This window comes from Anas platyrhynchos, chromosome 7, assembly GCF_047663525.1.
Source record: "Anas platyrhynchos isolate ZD024472 breed Pekin duck chromosome 7, IASCAAS_PekinDuck_T2T, whole genome shotgun sequence".
NCBI lineage: Eukaryota > Metazoa > Chordata > Aves > Anseriformes > Anatidae > Anas > Anas platyrhynchos.
Genome location: NC_092593.1, coordinates 28,636,340 through 28,662,691, shown reverse-complemented (window position 1 = coordinate 28,662,691; position 26,352 = coordinate 28,636,340). Strand labels below are relative to the sequence as shown.

The 26,352-nt window shown below is 48.4% G+C and overlaps 1 protein-coding gene across 3 annotated transcripts in view; it reads right to left on the bottom strand.

Moving 5' to 3' along the window:
* The window catches only part of ADARB1 (adenosine deaminase RNA specific B1), a 72,544-nt gene extending 47,452 nt beyond the window's left edge, over window positions 1-25,092 (bottom strand). Inside the window, exon 1 of one of the 3 annotated variants that reach the window (XM_038182556.2) lies at window positions 24,951-25,092. The gene's annotated coding sequence lies outside the window, so the exon portion shown is untranslated. Of the gene's footprint in view, window positions 1-14,500; window positions 14,635-15,045; window positions 15,604-24,950 lie in introns of those variants that run through there. The other 2 variants (XM_038182554.2, XM_027462237.3) reach the window with 2 other exon arrangements.
* Between the last annotated feature and the right edge of the window lie 1,260 nt (window positions 25,093-26,352).

Genomic DNA, 26,352 nt, shown 5'->3' with positions numbered 1-26,352 from the left:
CATGCCATGTATGAGACAGCTGCTGGAAAAACTGGGAGACAGACCATGGACAGCAGGGGCTGGCTGGCTGGAGGCAGCTGGTAATGAGGCACAATGGGCTGGGAGCTCCCGAGACATTTCTGCAGCTTGAGGAACAAACACTACTTACTGCTGATTTAAAAGCAGAGCATCAAGTGAGAACAGGGTTACCCACCTACACCTGAGAGAGGATGAAAAAACCCCTCCTCGTGTCAAGATCCAAAGAGCACAAGTGTACCCTCCCCTCAAACAACTGCAGGAAAGACATCTTACACAGCCCAGTCCAAGAATGTAATTGATTTTTCCAGAGAGAAGATTCGAACAAAACTTGATCGAAGTTTACAATGCCTATATGAAGATAAATCAGCAGAACAGGGTGCTGCAGCTTCAGCAAAAGCTGTATACCAATATAAAATATAGAAGGTGGAAAGCAGGTTATTTACCTGCTGTGTGTTTATGTGGCAAGGATTTGGTAGCGGGGGGCTGCAGGGGTGGCCTCTGTGAGAAGAGTCCAGAAGCTGCCCCATGTTAGGTAAGGGCCAGTCTCAGCCAACTTCAAAGGGGCCCACCACTGCCAAACCAATAAGCAATATTGAGTGTGCCTCTGTGAGAACAGATTTAAGAAAGGAGAAAAAAACTGCTGCACAACAGCAGCTGGGAGAGAGAGGAGTGAGAAACGACATTGCAGACCCCAGGGTCAGTGCAGCAGGAGGGCAGGAGGTGCTGCAGGCAGGCAGCAGCAGTTCCCCTGCGGCCTGTGGAGAGGCCCCTGGTGGAGCAGGCTGTCCCCCTGCAGCCCATGGGTCCCACATGGAGCAGATCTCCACGCTGCAGCCCCCCCATGGGTGGAGGAGCCCCCGGTGGAGCAGGGGGATGTGGCCTGGAGGAGGCTGCGGCCCATGGAGAGCCCCTGCAGGAGCAGGCCCCTGAGCAGGGCCAGAGCTGCCGATTGTGGGGGACCCATGCTGGAGCAGTTTGCTCCTGATGGATGGACCCCATGATACGGACCCATATCTGGAAGAGGTCTTGAAGAGCTGCTGCCTGTGGGCAGCCCCTGCAGGATCAGTTTGGGAAGGACGGCATCCCATGGGAGGGACCCCACGGGGAGCAGGGGCAGAGAGGAACTGAGAAGGAGCAGCAGAGATGAAGCGTTAGGGACTGATCCCCGCCCCCATTCCCTGTTCCTCAGCACTGCTCAGGGGGAGGACTTGGAGAGGGTGGATGGGGAGAAGGTATTTTTAGTTTCTCTCTGCTCTAGCTTGTTAGTAATAGGTAATAAATGACATTAATCTCCCTATTCTGAGTCTGTTTTGCCCGTGACAATAATTGTTGAGAGATCTCCCTGTCCTTAGCTCAACCCTTGTGACTTTTCCATTATATTTTCTCCCTTTTCTTTGACAGGGTGTGAGAGAATGATTGTTTGTGAGTTCAGCTGCCCAGTACGGTAAAGTATCTGTAGTATTTTGGTGGTTTTATCTGCACACATTTTGGGCTTAGTCTTTGATATTCATCACAATGCCAACCATTCTCTCATGCACTTTCCCCCACTGCATCTGTTGAAAATAAAAGCCAGGAAGCATAAAGCCAGGAACAGAAAAAATCTGGATTGCAGTCGTGTCCCAAAAGCCTGGGCACCCAACAACAGCAGTGAGCACTCTGCCATCACAGCCATCTCCCCCCTCCAGCAGACAAGCTGCGGTCACCGCTGGCACAGAATGCGTGTAGTGAGCACCCAGCCTCTGGAGGCATGTGGTGTGCTTTATTTTTAGATTTCTTTTTAAAATAAGTGTTACGCCTTTAATGTGAGAACACTTCAGCGCTCTTTAATCTTTGGGCTTTAACGTGCATATTACAATAACTCTGGACTGCAGAGGGAAGCGAAAAAAACGTACAAGAAATGTTCCTGAATCACACTATTTTACTGAACAAAGGATTGGGGCGTGATTAGCTGGAAATTATGTTTCCGGGTCAATTGTTCTTTCACTGCTTCTCTACTTATGCATAGACTGCTTTTGTGTTTTGTGCGCAGCTAGGGATCCTGGGGACTGACAGAGTGAAAAGAGGCAAGCTGAGCAGCCAAGAAACTGGAAAACCAGTGGAGCTTCAGCCCCTTTTGTGACTGGCGATGGAGCATGACTGAACCACAAGCAGGACCTACCTGCAGGCACCCAGTGGTCCTGTTGATGCCCCACAATGTGAGCTGGGGCAGTGGCAGGCAGGAAAGGAAGGGGGGTGTCATGTGAACTGCCTTCACTACTGCTGGAAACTAAAAAACCAGCGCCTGGATTTTAAAATGTGTTGTCTACAAATATGAGTAGATTCCAAGAACTTCGAGCTAACTTTTGAGAAGCCTCAACTTCTTTCTCTCCTCTGAGCTTTGGAAGTATTCTTTGGGATCTGCTGGCTACAGCTGGCAAGCCATCTCTAAGACAAGACTGACTCAAACTGTCCTTTTTAAAGTAGCTCCTTGTGGTACTCAATATCTATATGCAAAATAATTAAAAAAAAAAGTTATGGTGTAAAATCTGATTTGAATCACCACACCGTTGTGTGGGCAGAGTGTTTGCCATCACACAGCATTAGACATTTTACAGGCACGTTGTGCAGATATGATACTTACCACTTTCTCCTTAGTCAAGAAATTGCAATACATCCAAGTCTGACAGAATCAGCACGTGAAACACTTGGGAGAGGCCAGGCAGGGCAGGGAGTGGAGCAAGGGAGAGGGAGAATGACGGCACGAGAGAGACAGCACAATGCCACGTCTGGAGCAGACCCTCCTGGGCTTGCATTGCTCACATACAGAGAGGTTTTAGATAAGACTTGTGTATAATGGTTCTTAAGCAGAAACCACAGCAAAGGGCAACAAGACCAGAATTTTTATTAAGAGATTCAAGACTATAAAAAACTATTTTGATATCCTACCCCATCAGCTGTGTTACTTTAAATGAGATCCTAACCAGCTTCCCCTTAACAATTCACTGCTTTTGTTGGTGTGATTTCATGTATTTCTCCTCTTTCCTTAAATAGAAAAGGCAGAAATACAACGTACAAATCCCTTTTTCCACTGAATCTAGTAGCAGTCGGCAGATAATTCATGCTAATTTTCAAAGTCTTTTTATTTTGAATTCAGATAAAATTTGATAATTTTGCAGATATTAAATCATTTCTTTCTGAGTATGAAAAATTGCTTCTGATCACCAAAAGAAATTAGGTTAATGAGGGCAGAAATACTTATGCCTACTTTACCTACTAACTAAATCATGCAGAGTGGCCCCAAAGAGCAAGACAAATCTGAAACAACATGTATTTAAGTGGGGAAGAATTAGGCAGAGTCCCAGAGAGAGTAAAATTTTTCTTAACTTCTGTGCACTTGAAAAGTTCCATCAAAAAATAACATTTTAAATACCAGTGGCTGGAAAAACTTGGTTAAAGTAATGCAGCCTTCAGTAGAAACACAGACGTTCAAAATGCAGCAAATGGAAATAATTCACTTCACTGGTCTACATGCAACACAAAATGCTTCTCCCAGCTCATGCCCCCCAGCCCCTGTGTCTGGGGGTTGATGCCTGGCGCTGTGTGGTTTCCCAGAGCACGGGAATTCACACACTGCCTGTGCTTTTTCCCAGTATTGGCCCAGCCTGCTCGGCTCTGCCTGGCTGTGACACCTGCTGTAGCTGCTCACTGCAGCTGCACTCCAGCCGCACGGCCTTCAGGTTTCTACTGCAAACTGCCAATATCCAGGTTAATCCTGCAAAACCAGAGGGAAATGTGAAATGCAATGCTTAACATTGCATGCAGAGCTCAGCACATACGCAAGTTACAATTCCTGGCTACCAGACTCGGTGCCTAAAATACATTTGCTCAGCAAAAACACTGAATATTGCTTTCAGATTATTTCAAAACATTGAAACAGCGAAATGACAGCACACAAAGGTAAGTATTTACTCACAGGAGCTGGGTGATCTGCTTCTCTCAAATATTAATCTCTCATAACCGAGCTTTGACTCTGCCCTTCGTGAACAGAGAAGATGCTACTTGTTCTCTCATTCAACATCATTACTGCAGGTCAGCATAAATGCCACAGTAAGCATCACAGGCAGGGATCTCCCAGACTGTCCTGTCTGAGCTCTGCAAGGATGTGCTGCCTCTTCAGAGAGGTTTCATGAGGATAAGCTTAAAATACCTGGGGCTCTACGATGCTCCTTCAGATGAGACCAAGGCCACACCTCACCTCCCCAAACCTTCACTGCAGTCACAGCTCAAAACCTTTCCTTTTCCACTGTATATTGGTTCCCAGCTAGTTAAACTTTCAGCTCCCACATCAAAAGCTGCCCCCTTCCATTTATTTTTCTTTCGGGCAGTTTCTCCACACTTTGTGGATTTATAGACAACAATCCTTTCCAAATTCATTGGTTTTCCTTCAGAGTTGGGGCTTATGAGTTATTTTAATGGTGGTTGCTCAAAAAAACTACATTTGTGTATAAACAAAGCCCTTCGTGAGCAGCAGCACAAATACAAGCTTCAGAGGTCTGTATTCCCCAGGGGACCTTAGGGGGCAGCAACTCAAACAGTGAAGAAGGACCAGGATATTTCTGAGGACAGGGGTCATTTCTCAGGACTGAGGTTCAGCATTTTTAAGGATGTGCTTGCAGCCACCTGAGATCTGCAGCGACTCCAGAAACAATGAATTGGGTCCTGGGTAATTTACAGTGAAAGGACTATGCTGCCAAAAAGCACAGCCCATCCTGCCAACTGTTTGAGCAGTGTTGGGCCCATGCCTTATTGCATGTAGGACCCACGTTTATCTGGAAATACCTGTTGTTGAAAAGCAAATACAGAAAGATAACCTGCACAGTATAATTTTATAAAACAAATTATGTCCTCAAAGAAGAAGCTGTGCATTATCATTTACTATTGTTATCAAGCAGGAAAGAGAGAGTTGGAGTTAATAACTCGCATTGATAAACATAAATCAATATGGTATTTGATATAACACCATAATAATTAACTAGTTCTGCAGAGACAATGGTGACTTCCAGAACAAAGGTGCTTTGCGGAGAGGGGAGAGTCAAGCCAAAGGGTTTTTTGTGTCAAGAAAACTTACTAATGCAGTTCCTCAAAATGCAGATTTTCTAAATGCAACTGGAGAAGGCCCTGAGCAGCTCAACCCAACTTTGGTGTTATCCCAGCTTTGTGCAGGAGGTTGAACAAGTGACTTCCAAAGGTCTCTCCCAAAACCATTTTCTGTGGTTGCACTGGAATCTATACGACCAGACCTTTGTCATAAACTGGTGGTTCAGAACCAGAACAGACTGGAAAGGAAATGTTGGCGTTCCGACCAGCTATGTTAGCCAGCGTGCTGGTCCTCATACTGACACAGCGAGGGAACAGAAGCACTGGATATAGCAAGAGAGTTATTTCTGTCGGGAACTTGTCATTGCATAAGGCATAGCAAAACCTTACATGGAACGCTGCACATCTTTCCATTTCATGCAAATCGGTATCACTGCAACGCAGAAGGCAAATAGGGAAGGAATACAGGGTAATACATGGTGCAGTGAGGCTGAGGGAAGTGACCCAAGAGTCCAGCAGAACAAACCAGAATGACTGTGCCAAATGCAGCAGAGATGGAAAAAAAGGAAAGCAATTACCTGACCTGTAGGAGAGAGGTACAGAACCAAATGAGGCTTTCTGTACGAAGGCAAGAAATAATCAATGCTTTTCAGGTAGAACTGATATGGGCAGCAGATGACAGCACAGCAAGGCTATGCTAGATGAGCCAGGAGCACCTTTATCTTCCCAAAGCCTTTCAGAAAGCATTTTTGCATGTCCGCTCCACTTCGGCCAAAGCCACAGACACATCTTGTACCACCACGACCTCCCTGCTCCATCTCTGCCACTTCCCAGACATCTGCTAGCACACAGCAGGTCTAACGATCACCCCATCACAGCTCCCCAGGAACAGCAGCAGATTTACAGAGGGACAAACACTGCTTGGACAACGTTACATCTGCTCCTGAAACAGGGTGGAAATCTCCCATCCCCCTGGCTCACAAGCAACCCCTGACATACCAACACCAGTGAGCCAATGAGACAAAATTGCTTCAGGGTTACTACAACAGAACTACGGAGAGGAAGATAGAGAAAGTTGATGCAACCAAGGTAACAAATTTGGCAAGCGCAGACACAGAAACAAGGAATACAGCAGCTCACGGGTGCTGAAACCACGCTATTGAGTAGGACTTAGATTATGCACCTACTTTGGGGACCTCTTACTGTATCTACATTAATTTTAGACTTGTTTTTATTCTGGTACTAATAAAAACTTGTACCTATGCATGCATTTCATACATACGCACACACTGCATGCATTTTCACTGAAGTAGGGAGGAATCTGTTTGTTCAGAAGTTTAGGCAGCTAACTGTTCTCTGCAGGATAACCTAAACAATGTGAGCAATCACTGAACAAGACACCAGGACTTCATCTCTGAGAGACAAAAACTTCAGGTGAGGATGCCAGCAGTCTCCTAACGCAGGTACAGAAGTCATCTATTCCAAATTATCCCACCCCATACACATTAAGATAGTATTTGCTATCAACAATTCCACATACGAACTGTGTATGCCTGAAATCCAGCTGCAGCACCAGGCGTCTGTACGCACCACAAGTGTCAGTGGATGTAAAAATATGTATACGCTCACTTTCCTGGAATTCTGTCCATCTAGGGGTACTGCTGCTTTCAAACCACTCGGAGGGCTGTGCTGTTCGCATGGTTCACAGAACAGCCACCACAGCTCTGTATCAGAGGGACCCATACGGGTCTCAGAACCCTCACTAACCCGACCCAACACTCTACAAGTGAAAAAAAGCAGGCTAGGGGGTTAGTTAGGACACGCCAAACGATGGCTATGGCTCAACAGCCAGAGCAGCACGGCCTGTACAGTGACAGTGAAGTATTCCATTTGTAACCATCTTCTCACCTCTTGCCAGGATACTCTGCTGCCTAGCTGTTCTTCTGGGTCTCCTAATGAGAGAAAGTCTGCAACTAAACACAGCGTTAGTGTTTTCTGCCTCTTACCATGCAAAGGGACTACACTGTCCTGATTAATATGACCATTCTCTACTTAATCCCCTATTTGGGCTACACCAGAGCACTGAACCTAGGCAAGAAACCACCAGAAGGCAGGTATGCAAGCAAGGAGCAGCAGCAACAAAGCCAAAACCTTGGCTACTGTCAAGGAACTATGTTATACCAAAGGCTACCAGGGGAACAATTCTTTTCCTGCTTTCTGCCATTGCACTATAAAAGCTATGGCCATCAAAATATTGTCTTTCTTTTTCCTTTATAATTCAAAGCAGCCTGTTCCATCCATGCTGTCCTATAGATCAGATGACACTCTGGCAAGAGAGTAACAGTCAATAGCCACATTCCTCAAATGCAACAGAGCTCTTATTGCAAGATTTCAACATTGTATTTCCAGTCTCTTCCACAATCACTCGATGCAATCACCAAGAGCTATTTAGAAAATGTCCTCAAGCACATCACGAAAGCTTCCTTATGACCAGAAAGCCCACTTTCTTTTAAAGTAAATTTCTTCCACAGGTTATGGTGCAAAGCACAGACTGAAGCTGCAATTGGCTTGTGCCTACAGAGCCAGCAGGGACACTGATGCTGAGAGAAGCTGCAAACATGCCTAACAAGGACAGCAGCACAGGCCTCACGAGTATCGTGGGCATATATCAATTCATTTTAGATGTCCTGTGCACCAAAGCTGTCAGAGTACACGGCGTGCTACCTGAACACGGTGACCACCCGGTGCACCCTCAGCACGCCAGGATTAACAAGCAGCCTGTGCACGAGGCAGGCTGGCTGCTGCTCCCCTCGGAAGGCTCTCTTCTGCTGCAGCACAGCAGAAGGTGAGACCCAGCCAGCCCCTGCCCTGCAGCTGTCAGGCCCAGTGGCACCACGGAGAGCACCAAAGCCCAGGGAATCATTTTGTTTCCAGCCAAGTTCATTCACACATCTTATTAACGGTGAACTCGGTTGCTTTATCAACTGTGGAGAAGCGGGAGGAAAAGCATGTAAGAAGATTAGGTTAATACTATATTTAAGCATATGTAAGGACAGTGAATGAAATACTGATTATGCACTCGCTCAATTCAAAAAAAAAAAAAAAAAAGCAAAAAAAACTCACTTACTAATAATAGTTCCAGGGGATAAGAGAAGAGAAATGAGGCTGCACCAGAAAAACAGACACAGCCACAGCAGTACTCACACCCATCAGCACTGGAGCCTACGGAAATCAGCTTTGGCACAACAGGACAACCTACCCAAAGGCTTGCAGGTCATCGCTCCCTGCACACAGACACTGCAGTACACTGCAGAAGGAATTTCCAACTTTTTATCATTGCGGACAAATGTATATATAGCTAGGTTTCATGAAATTTGCAAGATTTCTGCAAGGAGACTCAAACATGGTGGCAACGCCAACTTCACACGGACAGCTTTTGACTTCACAGCACTGGAAAGACGCGTTGGTCCTCATGCAATGACAGAGGGAGACTCGAGCGCTTGCCCTGCCACGAATCCAAGCACTGAAGGCTTGGAGGGCAGGCTGCGGGGTTAGGAGAGGATTTTCTACACTTTCTCGAAGGCGCTTTAGCCTGTGAGACTTTGACCCTTTGACTGTACTTTGTCAGAAGCTCACACCAGCCCTGGAACTAGACCCCCACGCTTTCGCTGGTGTCAGCTGTACTTTCTGGCTTCGCACCCTCCAGAGCTGCTAACTCAGCAAGCGGTCCCGGTTTAGCTGCTGGTTAACCAAAGGCTGAACTAGCAATGGAGGCACAACCCCATCACAAACTTGCAGGTGGCAAGATGTGTCCCCAGAGCTCGTCCTCATGTTTTCTGGCACCTAATGGCACCACACACACTGCTGCTCCGTGAGGACCAAAGCACAACAGGCAGAGACAGCCAGGGGTTGCCACAGGCAGCAGACTCCTGATTGCAGTTAAGATGCTAATGTGCACCTCCAAAACACGACTGCCAGAATCCCTGTTTCTAGTTAAGCATTAATTTCCAGCTCCTCTTTGTTATCAAAACACGGTATCACACTACATCAAACTACAGAACACTGCTTGGCATCGGTGAGTGGCAGAAGATAAAAAGCATCTGTAAAAATACTACTCCAGGAATGTCTGTATGATACATATTAAATCCCAGGAAAGCACATCTGCTTTCAGCACTTGAGTGATGACTTCACTGGCTGTAAGAGTGCTTCTAACCAAGAGAGAGGCTGCAACTTGAGAGCAGACACCAAAGTGAATTCTTCTGGGAAAATGGACCTATAGTGCCACACGGCACCTCTGAGAATTCTGGCGAGGAAAAAAATGGGAACGCATTATAGCCGATCTGGAAAACAAGACTCCTTGGTTTATTGGGGAAGATGACCTTAACTCAGGGCAGACACGTGGCCTCCCTTGTGGCTCCACACCTGCCACACAGCACCCAGATTTTGTGCCTGCAATTAGTCCCAAGGGGCTGAACACCTCCCTGGATCAGTGTCCAAAAGGGACATTCAACCAGCTCCGATGCTTAGCTTACAAAAGCTATTCTTTGTGTATAACGCAAATTTGTCCTCATTTGTTTGAGGATAAAAAAGATATGTCCACACTTGTGCAAAATGTTATTGAGAAAAAATAGGGCTGCTCCTGCCTTTGAATTAAAGATCCTACTGTGCTCTTACTGGGATTTACATGAAGACTTTTTTTTTAATTACTCAGCGACTGTGCTCGATATTTGAGCTGAAAAATAAAAAATCATTTTGATTCAGAATGGGCTTAATAAACAATTTGTTGTTTAATACAGTCTCCACCAAAGAAGTCAGAGATAATTTTTCCCCTCTAATAGTTCCCCAGCAGGCTGTGCCCAAACATTACACTATAATTAAGCTATGAAAAAGGCCATGAAAGTTCAAACTTAAAGACTCATTTGCTAATAAAGATGAAAAGCCGAATAAATCAAACTAAATAAAAACCCACCTCATTTTAGACACACTGAAGAGTTTCTGCAGAAGTCCTTCTGAATGAGAGGCAGATACTGCCTCTGAAACTCACACAGATCAAACAGAAGCCTCAACTTCTGGCTGAGGTTGTCTCACAAGCCCTGTGTAAAAACTTCATTTTCAACATCCTACAATCGAGAAACAGAATAAACTGAAGTTTCCATACTTGTGTGTTTTCTTTTTGATCAAATTTTAAGCAGTTAACCTCTTCCCAGAGTTGATATATGACGGTGCTAACAGCAGAAAGGAGTAGGGAGAGCCACTGGGAAATTAAGAGACCCGGTATATGCGGAGTTTGAAACAAATACAAGTTGGCATTGGTATAGTCCTGAAACCTGGCATTACCAAAGGCCCTCTCACTAAATTGTTTATACAACTTAAGGCATTAGCAACAACAGCAACAGACAGCAAGGAAATGAGTTAGGCAGTACACCCTGACACTCAGCTTTGAATTCAAGTTCATCACCAAACGAGGAAGCTTTCTACTTTCCTTTAAATTAAAGATCCTTCCCCACTTTCTCAAAATAAAAATACCTCAGATATTCAGCACCTAACCATGAGGCCCAAAACACAGGTCTGAGAGCTCCATTCTGTTAGAATCTCTTCAAAAGAGAAGTAAAACAAAATTCAAAGGTTGATTTTTGTGTTCCAGGGCACCTCAAAAGAAAAAAGCCTCAGAAAACAAACTGGAAGAGACCATGAGTATAAATATCCTAAATCTGTGCTGGTGAAAACAGGAAAGAGGCAATGCTCTTCAGTCCCCAGAACAGACTTGCCTTTTGCCAAAAGCACTTTACACAGAAAAACCCTGACCCACAGGATTACGCGGCACCTACACGAGGGCACTTTCCTGGAGAACTGCAAGAAGCCTTCACGGTGACATTTCAAATCTTCCCTGATTTCTCAGTCTCGAGCAGGCTTGATCCAGTCAGCTCCCACTTCAGCCCCAAGGGTAAGGATGTGCTGAAAGGACAGTGATGGTGCCCAGAGCTGGCCTTTGTTCCCTCCTCACCTAAGGCAATATAACACTGCTGGCCGCTGCCCTCATGAAAGAAAACAAGGAAACTCAGCTCCTTCTGGAATGACTTGTGAAACTTGTTTTCCTGTTTGTCTTTCTACCACCAAGATCCTCTGATGTCTCAATAATATATTTCCAGCCAGCCAACACCTTTTCCTCTAGCTGGAGTGATAATCTGAGAACTTCCTCCACTCAGCTGCTTGTCCTCGCAGGCAGTCTTGGCACTTGCCTTTGACATCTTTACCCTCTTGTCAAATCTGATCGGCTTCTCAATGTTGTTGACCAATTTCATTCAGGATGCTGGCAGCGTGATGCTTATGCAATGGGAAATAAAGCCAAGAAACATATAGGGGTGGCGGAGGGAAAAGACGTTTGTTCACAGAGGCAATCCTGTTTTAAAAGCAAAGGCAGCATCCTCAGTACAAGAGACAGAAGCACAAAGAGACCTAACCCTGCCACATCAGGGAAGACATTAAAGAAACCAATTAAAGAAGACCTATTGCTGCTCCTCTCCGTGCACATAAAAAAAAATAATACATGAAATTAGGAGAAAAAAAGAAGACAAAAACCACAGAAATACAAAACCATCACACCAAGCCATCAGGTACAAACGAAAGAAGCTTGTGGCTTCCGCACTTTCACAGATGCTCAGTATCACACAGGGGAAATCTCGGTGCTGACACTTGCAGCACCACCGCAGAAGGCAACACCTCCGACCTCCGCAGCTCCCCCTGGCCCACAGACCACCCGGGGCCATCCCGGCGGGCAGATCCTTCCTGCAGCTCGCCGGCCAAGGGGACAGCACCGAGCCACTGAGTCACGGCGCTGGCAGCTGGCCCTGGCTCGCCCCCGCAGCCGCCGACAAAGGCTGCACCGCCGCAGCTCAAGGTAACCTCTCCTCTCCTGCCGCCAGCCAGAGCTCCCTCTGCACACCACAGCCGACCAAAGCTGCAGCTGAGCCATGGCGGGGAAGACAAAAAGACCCCAATTTCCCTCTGCAGCCAAACACCCTCCAGGCAGCTGCTGCCCGGGGCATCCCTCTCGGCCGAGCTCAGCTCCCAAAGCCGTGTAATATCACTTACCTGACACAACCCCTGTTGTTTGTTGGTTCTTCTGGTTTGTCCTTTTTTTTTTTTTTTTTTTTTTGAAACGTACAGAGGTGCTGCTGCTCAGCCACAGACCCTGACACTGACACTCACCGCTGATTCCCACAAGACTCCAAGGCCTGCTGACAACCTCTTCGAGGATTCAAATCACAAAAAAACAGTATTTCTCAGACCTACCATGCAAGCAACATTCATTAAAAGGATGGAAAAAAACGTACTCTGCAGTTAAACAGTAGGAAAGAGCAAAAATAGCAACATTGTATGCAAACAGGAAAAAAGCTTGCTAGAAAATATATTTTTATTTGCTTACATAATCAATTTCCCAAACATTATTCTTCTTGTCATGCAACACTTATAAAGGTATTTCCTTTAAAACCAAGGTACATAAATAACAGCCTCTACTAACAAATACAGTCTAAAACCACAGTTTTAATCTTTGGTACTTAAACCTAAACTGAAATCCATAGCGTGGCAGCTGGAAGGCCTGAGTTTTAAAGGTGCCAAGCATTTACGGGTTCCAGAAGCTGCAGAAGCAGGAAGCACTACGCTTATCAGACCACATCCTCGGATGCTCCAGCAAGAATTCTCACCTCACACATCAGGAGTCCTGCACCCACTGAACTGACTCGCAGTGCAAGGGGCACCGAGCTGACCAGCAACACCCCCAGTCAGCCTGTTTCAATCACTCCTCAGATCACCACAGCACAGAGGCGCACCAACCTGCTGTTTCTGCTGACAAATTGTTTCTCACTGGGGGCATTTCTGCCACTGCCATCCCCAAAACTTCCGTAAGTCACGGATCACATCCCAAAAACACCAGTGCAAGTTTCTCAGAGAGCTCTCCAACACAAACATTTGCTGTTACCTTACTTGAGAGCAACCCTTTGCTCCTAGGCAGGATCTCTGACCACGTTACTGCAAACAACCCAGGGCACCAGCATGCCAAGTGCAGAGAGGAGTTTGTCCAGAAGCAGGAACACCAAAACCGGTTCCAGCCCCAGAGCTGGGACCACACTGTGATGATGTTGGGTCTGAGCTAATAACCCAGCTGCCTAAAAGGTTTTACTCACTCAAAATACAAGTTGGCTTTTAAAAGAGGGGAAAAACAAGTCCCACTTACTTCTAATGGACAAGGTAAAGACACTCCAGAAGACTTGTGTGCTCATAGCAAGAGACACCCACCACTAGAATCTGTGGCGATGTATTTCTATTCACAAACTAAATACAAAAGGGCCCTGAACTTTCACTAGAGCAGATGGCTCTGAATAAGCCGGGGCAAATAGGAGAATGGCTTGGGGGATGTTTTATAGCTCTGCTCACATGCTTGTGAGCAAAGCTAAGAAACACATCCCCCTTCTAACACCAAGCAGAACGTCCTCTATGCTGCCTTCGCAGAAAGCAAGCCTCCATAAATCACATCCTCCCCCTGCTGAAAAAGCAGGCAGCCCGACGTGACCCAGTGCAGCAGCGGCCATGCGAGTCACCTGCTGGAGAGCAACCCAAGAGCCACCAAGCGCTGGTGCGGCCGGGCTGCTCTCCCCGCAGCAGGGGGATGGCGTTGGAGCACGGGGGCCGTGCAGAGAAGCCTCGGCGAGCACCCAGCTGCTGGAAAGAAACTTTGGGAGCCCCTCTTTGCAGGGAGCTAGAGCCGCTGCTGAGCTTCTCCTCCGGTCACCGCAAGCCTACACGCAGTGTGGGGGCCAAGACCACATCATTCACTGCAGGAAAAAAAAAGCTAAACAGACAGAGGATTTGGCAAACCCCCCAAAAACATCTCTCAGGCGTCCTAAAAGCACCAAGAGCCATTCAAGACGCGGCTGTTTATACTACGAGCCTCATTACACGGCAGGCCTGCCTGTGTTTAGAGACAGATCTCGCCACGGCCGAGTGCTAGCTGAGCCCAAACAATTATTTTTACAAGGGCACTCCATCACCAATTATTCTAAACATCCCCAGCGCCCTGCAGCCTGGCCTGCTGCCACCCTCCCGCGCCGTGCTTCCCGGGGCGCTGCGAGCAGGTAGCCCAGGGGCAGTGCCAAGCCAAAATAAAGCGAAACATGGCGGGGGCAGCGCTGGGGATGGGGATGAGGGGGGGGAGCCCGGGCACCCCCCCGCGGCGGGCGGCAGCCGCAGCGCCCGGCCCGGGTGTGGTGGTTTTTCGCCTCCCCCCCGCGCAGCCCCCGGGCACCTGCCGCCGCGTCAGGACCTGGACAGGTCCCGCGGGGCGCTCGCACCGCCGCCGCCTCCTCCCGAGCCGTGCCCAGCCTCGCCTCGCCTCGCCTCGCCTCACCTCCCCCGGCGCTGCCCGCGCCCCTCCGCCGCCGCCGCCGCCGCCGCTCCGCCATCCGCAGCCCGCCCCAACCCAGCCGCGGCTCCCGCTGCGCCGCCGCCGCCGCCGGCTCCGTGCGCGCCTGCGCGCGGCCGGGACACCCGGCGGTGCGCGCCCCCGCCGACGTGAAGGCCGCGCCCGCACCGCGAGGCGGGGCCCCGCGCAGCGCCACCACCGCCTTCATGGCGGGGCCCGCGCCCCTCACAGGCTTCTGTCCCTTTGAACGACCACAAAAAGCGGTTCAATAAACCATCAGCTTACTTAATTCGCTCCCGGGTAATATTGTTTTCATCCAAGTAGCCACATGAAGTGCAATTACCTGCAGCCTGTATGCCCAGAGCGTGGTTGTAGAGCCAGATCACCACAGCTGCCCAGCACAGCACCCCAGGGTGCCCCCACAGAGCCAGCTGATGGAGCCGCAGTCCTGCATGTGCTGGGGAGGACAGCGGACAGCCCCAGCCCAGCTGCATGTGTTCAGGGAGAGATCAGGGTGGAGGTGAACCCACCTGCCAAAGCATCAGCTCCGTGCCCAGAAACTGCCCAGAAGCTGGAAGACTGGAGGAAGGAAGGAGCAGTGCTGTGTATAGGCACTTCTAGGCATCCAGGAGGCAAAGCTGCCCTTGTCACAGTAAAAAAAGTAATATCTGTTCTGCACACCAGTGTTTCTGGTGAAAAGAGCCACAGTGCAATGCAGAATATCTGCTGGAAATGTATTCAGAAGGTGGTTCTGCCAGGGGAGCAGTGGGACACGTACCCATCATGTGCGCCGGCACCAGGACTCTGTGAAAGGGGTCAGAGCAGACCAAAACCACGGAAAGCACCGGACATACCAAGGGGAGAGGGCAGCTGGAGGGAGAGCTTTCCACAGGCTGCTTGCTCTCCAAAGCAGAGCCACCCTTGTGAAACACAGCCACCACAGACGCTGTGCTAACCACAGGAAATAGTTTTCCTCACCCAATGCAAATCTGAATGCAGAGCTCAAAATCCCAGGCTGCTGCTCATGCTAGGACACAGGCAAAACCCAGGAGCCACAGACTGTTGCAGAGAAGAGAGGAATATCCAGAAATGCAATAGCCAGTGCCTGAAAGCAAAATGCTGTGAAGTGAGGGTGGAACCTTGCCCCAGAGCCCTCCTGGAAAACCACCACACAGCTTGTGTGCTGGTTTTGCTCAGGTGGGCAGCCGAGTTCCACCACAGCTGCTCTCTCACTCCCCTTCTTCAAAGGGACCGGGGTAGAAAATGTGATGCACAGGGCTCAAGGGTTGAGATAAAGACAGGGAGATTGCTCAACAATTATGACTGTGAAACAGACTCAGAGTAGGGAGACAGTAAGATTTATTGCCTATTAAGTAACAAGCTAGATAAGTGAGAAACAAAGGAAAGAAACCAAAAACGCCTTCCCCCCATCCACCCTCTTCCACCTCCCCCCGAGCAGCACAGGGGAACAGGGCAATGGGAGCTGCAGTCAGTCTATGGCACTTCACCTCCGTTGTTCTTTCTCGGTCACTCTCTTCCCTTGCTCCACGTGGGGTCCCTCCCATGGAATGCCATCCTTCACAAACTGATCCTGTGTGGGCTTTCCACAGGCAGCAGCTCTTTAAGAACTGCTCGATATGGGTCTGTACCACGGGGTCCATCCATCAGGAGCACTCTGCTCCAACCTGGGTCCCCCACAGGCAGCAGGTTGTTCTGCGTTGCCCACCGACCTGACAAGCTGGGCAAGCACTCACATAAGGAATGGGGAAGCAAAGCTGCCAGCAGCCTTACTGAAACACCTGGGTCACTGGCAATGGGCCGTGCCTCAGGGCGAAGTGTGCCCAGCTATCAGAGGAGAGTCATACAGATACCAATCAGATAAAAACGGTAAGTATTGCTGTATCAAACACCTCAATAATATTAAAACCTCTCACTAAGAGCTTACTGTGCTTTCTCACCCACTTCCCTAGAGTGCTTAGATGGCAGCACGTTATTACAGCATTACACTGAGTGCCCTTCCAGTTGCTTCATGCACATACACAGCACCAACAGCTGCTCTGCTTGTACTTGGTTTGTTCCCTCACCCCATTTGCTCATGGCAGGGTGGGGATTCGTGCACGCACTGTGGGGAAGATGAAGTGGACCAGCACAAAAGACTGTGCTGGAAACGACCTATTTTTATACTTCCTCCCTTGGAGAGAGTCCTCTGCCCTGCATGTAAGCAGCATTGCCTGCTCTGCAGGCAAGCAGCTCTTGGCTGGGGAAACCTTCACATCCAGGAAACCTTCACCTCCTGTGTGCATTTCCTCGTCATATTTTATTTTCAGCTCAAGGAATTTAACACTAGCTCCTATTTGAGGATTTTATTATTATTATTATTTTATTTTAGGATCAGCAATGAAACTGCATTCTTCAAGTCCACTTCTGTGTGAATTGTGTGTCATGGGCCAGAGCAGTTTGTCCTGCCAGGAAAACAGGCCCACTGCCCACCTGCAGAACTTGCACTGGGGAAACCATTGCCAGGGCAGAAGCAGGAGGACAAGACTGAGCATTTAGCATCTTGTCTGGTAACTCTGACAATGATGAGGATCACAGCACTCAGAAAGCAGTGACCATGCCCACTGATGGGCTGATATGGGTTGAAAAGGTGCTGTCCCTGCTCCCAAAGCCAGGGACTGCCTGCAATATGTGTGCCTGTATTCCTACTGCCTTGTTTGTGCGTGATTGATTTTACACACTTGCAGATGTCAATACACAATAGCAAAGCGTGATGACTCAGATTTTGCTGAAACCACCCTGGTGACCATTTCAAAGCCATTTTTTAAATTATTAGAATTTAGGGAAGACCAGGCCAAGCACGGTGTCCACACCAGGCAGATCTGCACAAACCAATCCAAAGAGCTGAAACCGCAAACTCAGGATTAACCATGGCACCTGTCAAGGGACACAGCTACTGGAACTCCACACACGGATAAGGGAGGTCAACTGACAGAGGCTGCTTGGACTTCTACAGGTGTTCAGCAGGCTCACCCACCAACACACCCAAGGGTGCCAGGCTGTAGTGGGACAAGGAGAAAAGGTCTTTGCAGGTATAAACTGTTCATTACAAAGATAGTAAATGCAGGGTGCAAGCAACAGACAGTTTTCACAGAGGAGACCCACAAGAACCTGAGGCAGCAAACCATGCTCTTCAGCACTGTCATAAATGACCTGGAGAAGGAGACAGCAGCAGGGTGGTGGGGTTTATTGCCGGTACACACACCAAGGTCATAAAGAGAAGACCAAACACAGAGAACTGCAGGAAGGCTTAACAAGGCTGGCTGAGGAGACCAGAAGAAAGTAGCAGAGGAAATGCAGTGTACATGTAGATAACCACACCGGACAGCAGCTCTCACAGCCCTGGGATGGCTGCTACTGCTCGGCAGTGAGGCCTCGATGTGTGGCAGACCAAGCTGATGCTTCGTGGAGCTGTGCCAGAAGGAGTGCAAAAAGGAAAATAAACACAACAACAACAAAACAAATGTTGCAAAATACAAGGAGGAAAAACTGGAAGACCAATCCAGCAAGGGTTATTAAAAACAACATCTCTGGCTTAGAAATCCCAAGACACAGGCTGCAGGAAGCTGAAAAATGCGTGAGGCCGCATTGCCTGAACTGGTTTGCCACTGCCCTTAGGCTGGCCACTGTCTGCATTACTGCAGCATGCAGGGCTAGCAGACCTCAGGGCTCACCCTGCATCTGCTTATTGTGTGGAGCAGCCCGTGTAGCACGTTGAGCCGTGCAGAGCCCCCAGCATGTGGCTGTAGCCCCGCAACACACAGCAGGAGCCCCACGCTAATGCCTGCAGGGCAGACAGGGCACCCTTCAAAGCAGCCCTTGCTGTGCTTCTTTGCAGAAGACCTTCCCAACAGGCAGCTATGTACATCATCAGAGAACAGCAGCAGCTCTTTAAGAGTTAACCTCTTCTTCCATAGTAATACCTCCTAGCTCCCAAACCGCCAACAGATGAGTTCATGAGACAGGCAGTAGTTGTTTAACTAAGAGAAGTGGAAGGTGTTTAGATTAACCTTTGCATTGGCGAGCGGTGATTAAATGTATCCAGGACAGCTGTAAACACGCTCAGATTAAACATACCCAAAATAGCTGTAAACACAGGCACATTGTCTTGCCCCGGTGCACCGACACCTCTTCCAGAGCCAAGCTGCTGGCCACATCTCTGGGCCACGGCTCCACTGTCAGTGCAAGAGCTGAGTCTCCATGTGCCCAACCAACAGGAAAAAATTGCATTGCTTTTGAGTGAGATTAACCCGCAGGGTGGTCATTCAGCTACTCAGCAGTGTCCTCCCTTTTCAGCAATGGCATCGTGGAGTTCGGCACATGCATTCATAATGTTTTTTTGCCAACAACATGAAGTCTTCCTCCCTAAGGAGGATGCCAAACCATCAATCAGCAAATCAAGCACAGAGTCTCTAGTTTAAAGAAGTGGCAAGGTCATGGCCACCCCTGGACATCACAAATCAGCAATAAAATAGGAGGAGCTGAGGCCAGGAGCTTCAGAGAGGGCAGATGCTGTTGGGATGCACTGGAGCCTGGGTTTGACCAGCCAACTACCTGGAAAGCCCTTGAGAGCCAAGGGCTGGGAACAGCAATATCCCCCAAGTAAGCAGCTCTCCTTCTTGCCTCCCCCTCACATTGGCTGATTCCTGCCCCATAACAGCTCAAACAGAGGTCACATTGGACAAATGGCATGCTTAAATATGGAGCAAGTTTTCAGCTGCGAGAACAGTCTGTCCTCTCTTCTGCCATTCATCCATCTGTCCTGCCAGGCTGGCTGAGCATGGGACAAATGGGTGCGTGTGCTGGAGCTGTTCTCTCTTCTTTATCTTCTTCCCCTAGGAGGATGTCCCAGCATCATCTGCTTCACCTACACAGGCCCTGACATTTGTTCCCTTTGCAGCGGCTTCCTGTTTTGGATATTTCTTTGTCTCAGCTTCCTCTTCTACTTGTGCCACTGAAATCAAGATAACTATCCCAGGAAGATCAAGTGAATGATGTGTCACACTACATTTCAAGCTGCCAGCATCCTATGCAGTAAACTGCAGGCTGAGCATCATCAAGCGTCCCAGCGCCTTCCTAGCACCGAACAACCCAGCGCTGCCTCTGGCAGCCTCTTGAGCACCACTGACCTTCCCCGCCCCGCCTGCCCCAGCACACAGCTGAGTTTCCCAGCAGCCACGACAGCCTCCAGACATCTTGGCTGGGTTCCTGTCTCCCAGCTGTGCCTCACTTGGTTGCAAAGAGAGCCCGTGCTAGACTGAAACACTGAAACCCTCGCTTGACTAAAGCTGATGGCAGCTGGCTGCACAAGGGGTCTGGACCTCACTGCCACATCCTCACTGCCCCACGGCAGCAGAGCAAACCCGTAGGTGGCACCAGGGGATAGACAGGGCTCTACCATAGGCAAAGGGACAACGAGCCACGCGGGGCTGACACACGTGGACCTATACAGCAACAGGAGTGTTTCGTGTATGAACAACAGCAAGTTCAAACAGGGATACCGACACCATCCCAGAGCAGAGGCACACCCCTTCTGGCATGAAACACCGATCGTTAAAGCAGAGAGAAACCCTTAGCTTATATTTTTATGTATCCTACTTGAAACCAGTGATCTGGGAAATCCCAGAGCATTTGGATGCAAAGGTCTAAATCTTAATGATGTTTCTGGCAAAGCCCAGTTTTGTTTGTGCTATTTAACATCTTCATAAGGAAACAACTGACTTTGTTAAGAAAAAAAGCCACCACACAAATTCTCACGCCACTGTTCATCCAATAAATCTCCAACAGGAGAGTTGATCTTGACACCAGTCCCAGTATGAGCTGCTGGAACTCCCCCACCCACCCACCCAGGCTTATGGACCGGGCTGAGAAATAACAAGCCGTGACTCTTGCTCCTCAGGCGCCAACAAAGGACCAGCTTCAGGAAGCTGAAGATGACCATTTATTCTGCATGTTTTTGGAAATGTTTTTTTCAGCATATAATGCATCTTCCTTTCATCTGTACATCTTACCACCTTCAAATATATAGTGTTTTTTTTTTTGTTGTTGTTGTTTTTAATCAGAAGTCTAACTCTGATACATAAATTTGTGCTTAGGAAGTACAACCCATTTCAAAACTTTTTTTTTTTTTTTTCCCAGACTTGGGGTTTACAGACTGAAAATTCATCTCTGTCTACCACTGGGCTCCCGGCAGCAGTATGCCAAGCCAGATGCCCCTAATGCAGTGCTCCCCAGGTCTCATCCAGCTGCTGCTCTGCTTCTGCCCTGAAATGCGGCTCACTAGCTGCTGAGAGGCAACGCTGTCTTTTGCAGAGAAAATGTCTGAATTGGACTCCTTGTCAAAATAAAAACACAAAGCCAGCTACCAGATAAATGCCTCGCACTGAAGCAAACTGCAAGAGCAGAATCAGCAGATGCCCAGACAGTTATGTTGGGGAAGATTTACCATCACAGGGTACAATTTTCCCTTGCAAGGAAACAGCGAGTACAGAGATAAAGGAGATCCAATTAACAAAGCTTTACATGGATTTCCAAATGGCACGTGGCAATGCTCTTAAGCTCTTAAAGAATGCTCAAAAGCTTTTAAAGAAACTGAGCTGCTGCAGGATAAGAGGTAGAGACCTCCTGGGATTAGAAACTGGTTAAAGGTCAGGAAGTGAAGAGCAGGACTTCTTCCCTCAGAGAAGGAATCCCTGTGAATCTGGCTTGTTCTAAATCTCCTTGGGCACTCCGGAAAAAGGCAGGAGAAGGCAAGATGATGACACGTCTCGGCAGGACAGCCATCAAGGGCAGAAAAAGCAACGGACAAAGGATGCCGCAAAAAAGCTATGGTGAAACCCATGCTTCAGGGCAGGGACAAGCCACTAGCAAAGCTGTGGTCAGATGATTCACCTCCCTCCTCTCTCATGCAACGTGTGGATGAAAGGAAGATGTGCTGGTGCCAATCTCATCTGCTTCCAAAACATTGAGCAGCTCAGTATTGCATGCAACTGTATTTCCTCAGGCTCCTTCTTGCTGCTCTTGCTACATCTGCAAGGAACCCATCTTGGGTTAGCTTCAGAAGTACTTGCACTGTAGATAACAAGCAAAATAAACACCTCCATGTGCCCAAGAGGCTTCATAAAATCCGGGAAATGTAAGGATCAGCTAGGTAAGAGGGCATCTGGAGGGAAAAATAATGCCTTGCAGAGAAAGGGTTTGCTGCTCTTGCTGGAGCGTGCAGGAGGGAGGTCACTAATGCTGGGTCTCTGCTCTGCCAGGCGTACTCAGATTTTACCCCATTTTTTCTTCACTGGAAGGGGTAAGAGTCACTGTAGCTTGAACCTCTCAGATCCTCCTGCACGCTAGGCCGGCCACACACCCTGCAGCACGACTGGCCAGAGGCAGCTTGCTGACCGGAGCAGTCCCTGTGCTGTGCAGGCAGAGCATGCAGGGACGGGGATGGAAGAAAGAAGTTAAGCGCTACTTACTATTCAGAGGAAAACTCTGTAGTCTTTCTAGTGTCCCAGGATCTCTATTTCTGCCAGACACTCTGCTCCCTGGGGAACTGACTTGTGGAGCTGGATGGGCGACAAGGCCCAGCCCAGGCTGCAGCACGGAAAACAACAGCTGGGCTGAGTCACAGCCTGCTTGGGTCCAGGCAGCAGAGAAGAGCAACCATGCTGAAGCAGAGGCCCAAGGCTCCTATCACCAGTGCTCTGCACTGGTTGCCACTGGTACCCCAAGCACTGGGTGAGGAATGCAGCCAAGGGCCTGGAGTTGCACCAGACCAAGGCATGAGCCAGCCACTGCTGCCAGGCACAGAGGAGGTAGAGAGGGTGGATGGGAAAAAGGTGGTTTTAGTTTGCTTTTAGTTTCTCACTGCTCTAGTCTGCTAGTGATAGGCAATAAATTGCGTTAATCTCCCTATGCTAAGCCTGTTTTGCCTGTGACGATAATTGTTGAGTGATCTCCCCATCCTTATCTCAACCCTTGAGCCCTTTCCGTTGTATTTTCTCCCCTTTTTTTCTTTGAGGAGGGAGAGTGAGAGAGCTGTTGTGGTGGATTTCAGCTGCACTGCACGGCAAAACCACCACAGAAGGGGACCAGGTGACTCCTTGCATGAAATGTGCTAGGAAAGCTTTCCAGGGCAGAGAAGCCATCAAGTGGAAGAAAGGAGGGAGTTTGCATACATGCCATAGTGACTCGCTTGTGTTAAATGAATAAGGACCAGGTCCTGTGATTCACCATGCTTTCATGAGACATGCAGCTGGCCTGAAGCAACCTCTGGCCAGAAGAAACAAAGTATGAGGTGCCACTGCTGGTACCAGGGAGAAACATAGGTGTTGCAACAGCTGCTATAAAAGAAAAAAAATTAAAAAAATAAAAAAAAAAGCCTTTGCAATCTGTGAATCAAGGACAACTACCCATGAGCTGCTGGTAAAGGAGAATCTCACTCCACCCACCGCACTGGGTTCTTTGAGTGTAGCAGAAAATATCCACTGGCACCACCAGATGGGCAGGATACCCAGGTTTCTGCTTTCACATACGCTTTCTGTGAGCAAAATCATCAACAAGAAAGAAAAGCAGCTGCAAAAAGCAGCCCTATTTTTTTTCCCAGCCCTGAGTTTGCAGTACATTCACTGCTTACTCACATCTTGCAAAGTCTAGAGCTGCCAGGTCAGGCCCCCGCCCTTCCCTCCAGCATAACTACCCTTTACAGCTTGGAAGCTATTTTTCCCCACCCTGCTATCTTAAAGAAAACAAAACAAACAAAACCAAATAAAAATCAACCAAATAAATAACTAAACAACAACGAAACCCATCAACCAACCAAACGACCAACTAACCGACCAAAAAAACACATGAAAGCACTTATCATCCTGAAAACATGCCAACTGAGAAGACAACTTTGCGTCCCAGATGCCTGTTTCCTGGCAGATTGCAAGTTCTTTGCTCAGCTGCAAGGATGGTGTGGGCAGGAGGTGCCTGCAGCAGCAGGTTGTGAACTACGCTTTCAAACAATCATCTTTAACTGCTGCTAAATAGGCAGGGGACCAAACTTTTCAAACACTGGGCTAAGCAACGCAAGAACTAGACAACGTTAGCCCATCCAAGGTAAAGAAAAGGCATGCCACGTGATGCACAGTGATACTGCACATGGAGATGAAAGGCCACCAGCATGAGCACAGCCACCGTGGAGTGGGGTCACTCAAATCAACACCTTCACTGCTGCTATCCCCCACCTCTCCAGTTACCCCTGTGCTTCCCAGGTAATAAGACTTCAGCTGAGTAGGGGGAAAGTGTCAGATGACTGAGCTGTTGGTGTCCAAGTTTACAGTGACAGATCAATTCTACACACCAGCTTTAGCCATAAACACTGCAGCTGGCAACCTAAAGGCACCAGGCTGAGACGTGTGAACAGCCCCTGCTTTGATGCTAGCCTGGAAGAGCAACACAAACTACACAAACCCTTCATTCTGATGGGCTCATGTCTGGTTTTACACACAAAAATCCCTTTTCCACTCTAGACCCAAACTTCTGGGCTTCTTCTATCACAAATTATACCGGATGAAAAAAAGATGCGCTCCTGTTAGAATTTACGTTTCAGAGACAAAGCAAGGCGGTCCCTTGGCATGTGACCCACGCAACATCTACCCCAGAACCTACCTGTACCTACATGTAGTTCTTCTGCCAGCTAAGAATCTGGCCTAACACTGCAGACCAGGCTATCCAAGCAATAATTCAACTTGAAGTTAATTGGACCTGTCTGTGAGAAAGAAACCAATCATCTGGTAAGACAGAAAATGATATCCTTTCAGATTTCTTTTCACCCCAGGGACAAGTTATTAGGAGGAAACTGGCATGGAGTAAATGGGCATGGGACCATCCAACTAACCCTTCAGAGGCCTTAAAGGATGGTCTTGTCAGTCAGGCACGATGCCCAGGAAATCAGTGCTTGTTGAACAAAACCACTGCTCCTGCTGGAGCACAGTCAGAATGCACAGCCTGCATCTCTGAGGGGAGGAATACAGGCAGCCAGATCATGCCCACAGCACAAAACCCAGGATGGGATTTCATAAACTTGCCCATGGCTTCTCTCCAACAGTCTCACCATTTTATGACGGAGCAGAGCAGCACATTACCAGTGCTGTAAATGGAAGTGCAAGGGAAGGAAGTGAGGAAGGAAGTGAAGAACAGCCACTGCTTGATCTGGCCCTGCAAGGAGGCCAGGGCTCTCTTAATGTGATATGAAAACATGACATCTAAAGGTATCTAAAAAAAAAAAAAACAAAAAACAAACAAACAAAAAAAACAAGACAAAGAGAGCTGCAAACTCCCACATAGTGCAGAAGAAAAGCAATAAACGTCCTCCAACACATCATGAAAGCCTTCTTACCTGCCTCCTGCCCTCCAGACATGCGGAGTGCCCTATTCACTTGCTAGTGAACAAGAAGACAAGAACAAGAGGAGCAATCTTTATATTCCTTTGTACTTGGATGTCTTCACCTTCATCTCTTGCCTTCCCTCCTTTAAAGCACAGGATCCTGTCTTTCTCAGGAGCCAGCTAGCTACAAGACAGAGCAAATGGGTTAACAGTATGCTTATGGATGAAACAAAACCCAAAACCTCAGCTTGGTCTCCATCTTAGTCACATCTTGTGCAGCTGGGAGCCACAACCAACAACAGCAGCCACAGGCCAGCACTTCAGAGCTGGGGCTGCAGCTCAGTGAAAGGAGAGCCACAGAGTGTCCTGGTCCCAGGGCCACCTGCCCGTCACTGTGTCCAGCCTGGCTCACAGGAGCATGAGGCACAGAGGGAGCTGCAGGGGACTTCTCTGGCACAAGTCCCAGGCACCAGGAATGGAGGGCCTGGAGGGGAAGACTCAGATTCCTTAGCTCTCCTGCTCTCAGAGCAACTGCTGGGAACAAACCCACACAGCCTGCACAGAACATGTCCTCAAGGCCCACGGTCTCCATCTTCATTTGGGGTGACCACACATCTGCAGGCTCCTCATGCCAGGGAACCTCTTCCAGCTCCCTTCCACCTCCCAAATGCTCTCATGCCTGGAGCAAAGCACAGGCAGAGGGTCACAGAGGAGAAGCAGCTTGTGTTTCTCTCCTACAGGTTGCTTTGCTTGGGAGGCAGGCAGCCATCAGGACAACAAAGCTCAGTGTGCACTGCTCCTGCCTGACATGAAAATTCCTCTTAACACATTTAATTCACCTCACTTTCCACAGTCACAACCACCTTCACAAACACATCAGATGGAAAAAAATTCCCCGCTCTTCCTTACTCTGCAAGTACCTCCTTGGAGAAAACATCCATCAAACCCCTCTGCTCTCCTGGGCACCTTTTCTACAGCTGTGTCAATTTCTGGAGAGAGACACTGAAAGATAAAGCAAGTATGGGGAGAAGAACACTGGACTGGTAAAGTGACCAACTGACCAGTCTGCCCAGAGTGTCTTGCTGACTGAGACAGAAATCAGAAGGGGCTAACAGAGAGGAGAGGAGACTGGGGAGGGGAGAGGATGAAATGGAGAATGCAGGCAGTGTCTATTGCCATCTTCTTAGGGCTTTCTTCCTGCCCCTCTGTGACCATGGGCTGAAGCAAGCCTTTATTGTGAGTTAAACACAATCTGCAATGATTTCAGGTGTCTTCTGTTGCATGCTGCAGCAGCAATCTAGCGGTTCACTATACACTTGGAAGAAAAAACATTCTTCTAAGTAATTTTTGCAGTGATGGGAATAAGCTCATATTTCAATTAGTACTTACCAAAACAAGAGCCAGACGAACTCAG